This window comes from Phyllostomus hastatus, unplaced genomic scaffold (genome assembly GCF_019186645.2).
Source record: "Phyllostomus hastatus isolate PE091 unplaced genomic scaffold, TTU_PhHast_1.1 phas_scaffold_1674, whole genome shotgun sequence".
In the NCBI taxonomy this organism is placed as follows: Eukaryota; Metazoa; Chordata; class Mammalia; order Chiroptera; family Phyllostomidae; genus Phyllostomus; species Phyllostomus hastatus.
In genome coordinates, this window is record NW_025334011.1 from 19,550,099 (window position 1) to 19,558,664 (window position 8,566).

The following is an 8,566-nucleotide window of genomic DNA, read 5'->3' on the forward strand; positions in this document are numbered from 1 at the left end:
TCAGCAGCAAGTATATTTCAATCACACAATGATGATATATGGATGGAATTGGTTGGCACTTCCTATAAGTCTAGGTAAAGACAAAGAATTATGAATCTCTGAATTCTCATATTAAAAGAACCCAGAAAAACCTCTTTATGTGTAATTTTCTCATCAAGATGCCTTTGGAAACATGCATTGGCTTTTAATAGCATTTCTGAAACTTGATTTCATTTGCCAAATGGAGATTGAAAAGGAAACTTGTTTCCCCATCTTGTAGGAAAGAAGAACTAATAAATAATAAACCCTTCTCTTTAGGCAAACAATAAATGGTGAGAGCTTTGACTTTGTTTAGATTTGAGATCCATTTAAACTGAAAGCGTGTAGAAAGCAAATAACAGAAGAATATTTGTTTTCATTGAAATGTAAAACAGTATCGTTAGATTCTTTTAATGAATGTGTAATGAGCAGAAACTGTGGGCAGGATTACCGAATGGTTAAGCCTATACGCACTTGAGCTATGGGTTTTAATTAAAATCTGTACTGGACTAGGTATGCGACCTTGGGAACCTATTTAAATTCTCTAGGACTCAGAAGCAATAAGATATAATTATAGTAGGTACTTTAGCCTCTTGGGTTTGTGGTAAAAATTAAATGATATACTATGTGTAAAATGTTTAGAACATAGTTGCAAATTAGTGCTGTTCTTCTGGAAAACTCAGAGCATAGATTATTGTAGCAGTAGTAAAAATCTATTAATCACAAGTTATTGATTGGAAACTACTAATATATACAAGATACCATGTTTTGCATTGGGAGGTTAGGGAGATGGACAAATCATGGCTGGGGAAATATGAAACATAACCCAAATAGGACAATAAAAGCTGTCATAGGTACTATTGAGAAGACAAGCTCTAAATCAGATTATCTGGGTTCAAATCGAAGCTCTGATGCTTGCCTTTGATATTGGGAAAATCAGTAAATCCCCACTGCATTTCATAGACATCATCTGTCAAATTGGGAAAATAACAATCATCATAATAATATATAGCTTGCTTGGATTATTGTGAATCTATAACACCAAATCATGATGTAGATCCTTAGTGCTATATTCTTCAACATATAAAAGATGAACATGGATAAAGGGCACATGGACAAAGCCAAAAGGGGGTCAGATTGAGGTGGGAGGTGGGTATGGGTGGGGTGGGGGGGGGTGGAAATGGAGATAACTGTACTTGAACAACAATTACAAAAAGATGGCTTACATTTGGTAGTTGATGAAACTCTATAAAATACATGCCGTTATATCAGGATATTAAAGGAAATAGTGGATATAGTAGTAGGCAAAGAAACCAGAATGGCAAAGATCATTCTAAATATATATAAATATAAATAAATATATATATATAATTGTCATATATACCTCTATATATGTCTCTATATATATGAGACAATGTCGGGGAGACATCTGGCTTCTGGTCCAGCATGTTAGGAGCCTGGAAGGCTCATTTCACAACAACAAAAAAAGAGCTGACCTAATGAAAAATCAAAAACTAGTCTTAGAACCTTCAGAGAATAAAGTTGAGGTCATAGGATAAACTGCTGCCTCCTGAAATTGGAGAGAGGAATAGGCAGGCACAATTCAGTACAGCAGAACCCCAGGAGCAGCCGCCAGAGCCCACACTGGGTGAAGAACACGTCAGCGGCAATGAACAGTGCTGGAGGACGGGTGTGGAAACGCTAGAGAGGTGGGTGTTCCAGAGGGACAAGGCTTAGGGTACCCTCAAAGCTTTACCACCAGGAGCCCAAACAGATTCTCACAGTGAAGCCTGGCAAAAACTCCTCTGTTTTTTTTCAAGGGGAGGAAAAAGTATCTATTCTGATTGTGCCTGTTTTCTTTCACCCAGTCTGGACGTCCTCTCTCTGTAAGGGGGAAGGAAAACCGAGAAGCACTTGTGAAGGGCACAGTGGAAGGCCCTCTAAAAGACTGCATTTAAATCACAGGGTTCTAGAATGCCTCCCTTCTCCTGACTTTTCCATCTTGCATTTTCTTGCCTTACTACCCCACAGTGAAAGAACTTTATCCCTCAGACCTTGTTTAAGAAGCCTCCAGGGAAACCAAAATAAAACAAGGGAGACAAAAACAAGGCTGCTAGAAGAAATGTTACCTTCAGGCACTGACAGCAAACAGTAAACACAATCTCACTCCAAGCAAGATGAAGACTTAAAGGTCTGTTTACCTCAGTTCCTTCTGCCCAGTGCATTGCGTCCACTATCAACAGAAATTATGAGTCATGCTAAAACAATGATATGACCACAGTTAACATTTTAACACTGAAAGCATATTTAAGGAATAAGGATGTAGAATTTGTAGCAGAATAATGTGAGAACTAAAGTTAGAAATATGATTTGGGAAAGAACATAGGAAGGCTTTAATGCCAAACTAAAGGGTAATGATGAGCTTCTGATGACTTGGAGGACCAGGAGTCACCATTTAGGAATATTAATCCTGCATCAACCTGAAGCATGGCCTGGTTTGGGAGAACATTTGCATTGGAGATGAGTTTCTTTGACATCTGCAATTGCCCAAGAGTGAATTAAGATGACAGAAGTGGAAATGCAAAAAAAGGAAAAAGGGGAAAACATCTAAGTAGAGAATGAAGACCTGACATTTTTGAAATTGAGAGAGAATTAAGTGTTAACAATGATAATGTCAGTAATCTTTATCAGGATCTGGAGGAGGAGACTGTGGAAGGAAGGTGGGTTTGTGTTAGGGTACGTGACTAGGAGATATCAGAAATTACCCAGCTGGCATATGAAAACGTGAGACTAGAATGTGGAAATAAGGGCTACATACATGCAGGAATTAGCACATTTTAAGCAATGAAAGAATAAAAATCTGAACAAGCAAGTGTGCAGGAAAAGATTGACAAAAAATAAAACCAGAATATTGGGTAAAGCTCACATCTAGGTTTTAGAAGGAAGACCAAAAAAGCATGAAGGACAGATATAGCATTAGGAAAAAAAATCACTGTCTGCTGCAGTGAAAACACAGATGAAAACCTCTGGAAGGTGTGGAATGGGCAGTAGTGTCGAATGCACTGTAAAAAGAATTAGGTCACTATGATACAAAATCAGTGTAGTCCTCAAGGGCAGCTAGAACATAAGCTTGGGCCTGTATTTGGTAAACAAATCTCACTATAGTGTCTAAACCAGTGACCAATAGTGGGCTACCAAAAATTATTTGTGGAAAAAATAATATTTTTGCAGAAGACAGATTGTAGAAAACCAAAAAGAGGTGTGTGTAGTGAGGAAGAGGATACAAACAATGTGTGGGAAGTGAAATTTTGAGATATAAGAATGAAAAAAAATAATGCTTAAAATGGAAGTAAAGTTAGATATTTCATTTTCTTTCTTTTTTTCAAGGAAGTTGAGAATTGTGAGGCTTGAAAAAGTATGCTATGGTGATAGAGAGGCAATGTAAGGATACTTATAAATGGAGTAAATAGAAACAGGCAAGGGTTTGAGAAGATAGAAAGGGATATGTTTAATGGTTCGTTATTTTACTGAGAATAAATGTAAGTAAATATGCATGCAGTAAATTCCTTTATTGAGAGACGATGATGCTTGGTTACTTGCAAAATGATGAAATAATTAACCTAAGAAATTTAAGATTATTTATTCAGAGTTGAATCCTGTCCTTCAGGATTCTGAAATAATTGTTTATTCACATGCTTTCCATTGAATTCTATATCTCACAGTTGATGCCTTCTGGCATTTCAAAAAAAGAAGGCATCATTTGGGTCTTAGTATGTAATAAAATAAACCAAAACAAAGGAAAGAAAAACAGAAATTAAGATTATCTATGCCCCCAGAGGCAGACAAATTTGATATGAATTGGATGGGGTATTAATTCAAATGGCAAGTGTAGATGATTGGAAGGGTTTGAGACCAGAATTGTTTTTTGGTAACAAAATGGAAATCACTGTTTGATTATGTGAAATATTAAAGAAACAGAGGAGTTACACATGATCTGGATTTGTTCTTGTTGCCTAGTCATCACTGAAGGAAAGTTAAGCCTCCATTGCAGAGAAAAATATGGAAAACAGAACAGCCATGGTCTAAACACTTACTCTGATCTAATGAAGAGAATTGCTTTTATTCTTATTCTGGTGAAGAAACAAATGATGCATATTATTGGTTGTCTTTTGTGGTAAGAAAACTAAATCTGCCAGATGTATTCTAAGGCTTATCAGCCAAAATTCTCCTGGTTTTATTGCTTGGCATTGTTGTGTAGTTGGCGTGGAAGATTTGTGTTTTTAAACAGTAACATAAGACAAAGAAAAAGTAGAAATGATACTGAACTGTAGTAAAAAAATGGCAATAAGAGGAAATAAATGTAGAAAAAACATGTTTGTTTTGAGCTGTTTGATATTGATAAAATGCTGCCTTTTAATATAGCAAAAATACCACTTCCAACATTTGTGTTTTAGAAGAGAAACTATCAATTATTTGTTATTTGTATGATCATCAAATTGATATATTTCAGGAAGTTTTGAGAGTGTCATACTAAGCTGTAGAGATTGATGGTTCCAAACATAGGCTTTTGCTTCAGAGAGTCATGGGTCCCAATGATAGATTTAAGTGTCTTCTGCATGGCTAGGGGCAAAGTATTTACTCTCCCTGTGCATCAATTTTCTCTTCTAAAAAAGCCTCAAGGTAAATGTGAAGATTAAATTAGAAAGCTTAAATAAAGCCAGGCACATGGTGATTGGTACTCAGTGAATGGTAACTATGTATAGTCACATCAATTTTGATGTCAAGACTGTTCTAAATAGAGAACCCAGAAATAAATCCAAGTCTCTATGGTCAATTAATATTTGACAAAGGGGGCATAGGCCTACAATGGAGATAGCCTCTTCAATAAATGGTGTTGGGAGAACTGGACTGGTATTGGTACATGCAAAAAAAAAAATAAATAAATGAAACTAGACCATCAATTTACACCATGCACCAGAGTTAAACTCAAAATGGATAAAAGACTTAAATCAGTCATGACACCATAAAAGTCCTAGAGGAAAACAGGGAGGAAAATTTCAGATATCCTATGTAGAAATATTTTTGCTGATATATCTCCTAGGGAAAGGGAAATAAAGGAAAAAATAAGCAAATGGGACCTACACCAAACTAAAAAGCTTCTGCAAGGCTAAAGAAACATCATCAAAATGAAAAGGGAAGTGACTGTATAGGAGAACATATTTGCCAATGATACATCAGACAAGGGTTTGATCTCCAAAATATATAAAGAACTCATACAACTTAATGCCAGGAAGACAATCCAATTTAAAAAATGGGCAAAGGACCTGAACAGACAGTTCTTCAAGGAGGACATACAGATGGCCCATAGACATCTGAAAGGATGCTCAACATCACTAGCCATCAGAGAGATGCAAATTAAAATCAAGATACCATCAGTCAGAATGGCCATCATTAATAAATCGATAAACAACAAGTGCTGGTAAGGCTGTGGAGAAAAAGGGAACACTAGTACATTGTTGGTGGGAATGCAAACTGGCGCAGCCCCTGTGGAAAATAGTAAGGGTACTATTTTCAGAGAACTAAAAATGGAACTGCCTTTTGACCTAGCAATTCCACTGCTGGAATTATACCCTAAGAATCCTGAAACACCAAATCAAAAGAACCTGTCACCCCAATGTTCATAGCAGCAAAATGTACAATAGCCAAGTGCTGGATGTAATCTAAGTGCCCAAAAGTAAATGAATGGATCAAAAAACTATGGTACATTTGCACGATGCACTACTATGCAGCAGAAAAAAGAAGGAGCTTCTGCCTTTTACGACAGCATGGATGAAACTGGAGAGCATTATGCTAAGTGAAATAAGCCAGCTGGTAAAAAACAAATACCATGTGATCTCACCTATAAGTGGAATCTAATCAACAAAACAAACAAGCAAGCAAAATATAACCAGAGACATTGAGATAAAGAACAAACTGACAGTGACCAGATGGGGGGAGGATAATAGGGGGTGGGCAAAAGTGGAATAGTCATCAAGGAATATATATAAAGAAAACATGGACAAATCCAAAGGGGGTAGGATCAAGGGTGGGAGATGGAGAGGGATGGAGTAGAGGGGAGTGGTGGGGGAAAATGGAGACAACGGTACTTGAAAATCAAATTTTTTAAAAAGCAGAAGAAAAAAAGAAGAAAGCCTTCTCATGTCTGCAGCGAGCCCCATATGTAGCTTTAGAATTTTTAGGAGAAACATTTTTATTTTTATTTTTCACTATTATTTATTTTTTCTTTTTTATTGTTGTTCAACTACAGTTGTCCCCACCACTCTCCCCTGCCCACCCATCCCCATCTCCCATACTCAATTCTTTTTAAAAAGTAAAAAGAAACAGATTGACTTTTAGTAATATATTTTATTTAACAAAATTTATCCACAATGCTTTAACTTCAACATATAATCGATGTATAAGTTATTAGTGAGCTAACTTTTATAGTCTGGGTTTTCCTTGTTTATTTTGCACTGCATCTTCAAAATCTAGTGTATATTTTATACTTTATTTTACATTTTACTTTAGCACATCTCAATTTAGAGCAGCCACATTTTAATTACTCAGTAGTTCTGCATGGCCGGTAGCTAAAATATTGGACAGTGTTGGCAAAAGAGGAAAGTCTTTGGAGTTTGGAGTTTGGTATTTCAATTCCCCTGCCCAGTCATTCCTGTGAATTGGTCAAGTTATTTAACCTTTCAAAAAACTGGGATTTTCTATGTCACTATGTTTTTTTTTTAGTCCTCAGTCAAGGATACTTTTACACTTCTTCTAGAGATAGAAGAAGGGGGAAGAGGGGGCGAGAGAGATAGAAACAGACAGACAGACAGACAGACAGAGAGACAACTGATTTGTTGTTCCACTTATGTATGTGCTCCTTGGTTGATTCTTGTATGTGCTCTGGCTGTGTACTGAACCCATAACCTTCAGGTATTCAAAAGACACTCTACCCAGCTACCAGACCAGAGCCATCCACAACCCTTTATAAAACTGAAAAACTGAAAAACAATAATGCAGGCACCCTTATTCCATTGGCTTCATGAAAATTTCTTTAATTGAACCCCTACCCCGCGACCTCTCTGTACTTGCAAACTACTCTCCACTGATTCCTGATTAATTCTTCCTTTACTGCTCCACTTTCCGTTCTTCCCCCACAGCACTAACCAACTTTCAACACACTATGCAGAATGTTTATTTATAACACTTGATATTGACTTTCTATCCTCCTTTATTACAACCAGTTACATGATAATAGAGATCCTTCCCTGATGTGTTCAACATGCATATGTACCTAGAACAGTAGCTAGCAACCAATAAGCTCAACCAAGATTTGTTGAATGAATAAATTACTGAAAACTATTTTTTTTACAGTTGCACTGTATTTTATTTTCTGTGACCCTCACCTGTAGAAACTTCTATTTAGTCACAGATGCATGTTTAAAGCTGTGGCTGAAACCTCACACAAATCACAGTTACTTCCCTTTAACATTTTTCTCAGATTTTAATTTCATTATTATTCATAGTAGTACATTAATAATTAACTCCCCTTGAAGGATTCGAAAACCATATTATTTTAAACAGAAATGTGTGTGCCTTGAACTGGTACCATAATAAATTCCAATGCAAGGATCAGATAAAACAAAAGATGCTTTTACAAATCATATTCTTTGATATGTCTCAGCATCATCTGACCTTTCTGTAATTAACTCCATATTGCTGACCTAGCTCCAACCCCTCCAAGGAAATGAATATGGGAATCCCCCTCTACCAAATATCAGAGATCAGGCTGAGATGGTGATACAAGCCTGAAATGAAATAAAGGGTAAGTGGCCCCATGAAGACTTAGGCAGAGCTGTAAGTAAGGACAGCACATGCTACAGTGATGTCCTGGAGAAGGGCTTGGATTAGGCTCCACTCACCACGGTTCAGGCTTAGAGAAGTCATTTAGCTTTTTCTCATTTATAATGTAAAATAATGTCTGTCCAACAGGAAGTGCAGTTATCACCTGTCTGGCCTGCAGGGCTCTGTTTACAAAGTATCAAGTAAGTTATGTTTGTTGAACACATTATGCTTTACGCTGCTATTATAGACATTAGACCATTAGTATCATTAGGTGTGTGGTATTGTTTGACCTTGAATTGTGAATATAGAAATGCACAATAGTAAGCATATGGGTCATATCAAGCAGCATATTCCATTCCAGTTACTTTACAAACACCCAGTACACTCATACTCTCAGTTCCCAACACATTGTGTGGTATTTAATAGGTATTCAAGAAATGCCTGTTGCATTAATTAATTCAAAATACTTTACTGTTAAAACACACAGAAGGAGATAGATTCAAGTAACATGAGACCTACACAAGTATTTAGGAAGTGCTAGTCAATCTTCAATGCTGGAATGGATATAAAATTCCAGCATTGAGAGACATGACTTCCTCCTGACTGGGGTTTATAGTCTAATTGTGGAGACGGCCAATTACACCATTAAAAAAAAGAAAAGAAAGTT